A 206-nucleotide genomic window follows, 5' to 3' on the forward strand; every position below is an offset into this window, starting at 1 on the left:
CAGTGACAGCCCCGCACCAGCCTCCGCTCATTTGCGGCCTCCTCGGTGTCATTTTAAGTTGCTGCCGTTAGCCAATAGGGCTCCTCCCGCCCGCTGACATCACTAACTAGCCAGTTCCCTCCAGCTGCAGAGCGCTTCAGTTTCTGTCTTTTTTTAAACTAAAATGGAGGCTGGTTTCTTGCCTTAAGGAATACATTGGCTTTGCC

The sequence above is a fragment of the Cariama cristata genome, unplaced genomic scaffold, assembly GCF_000690535.1.
Source record: "Cariama cristata isolate BGI_N322 unplaced genomic scaffold, ASM69053v1 scaffold4659, whole genome shotgun sequence".
Lineage (NCBI taxonomy): Eukaryota > Metazoa > Chordata > Aves > Cariamiformes > Cariamidae > Cariama > Cariama cristata.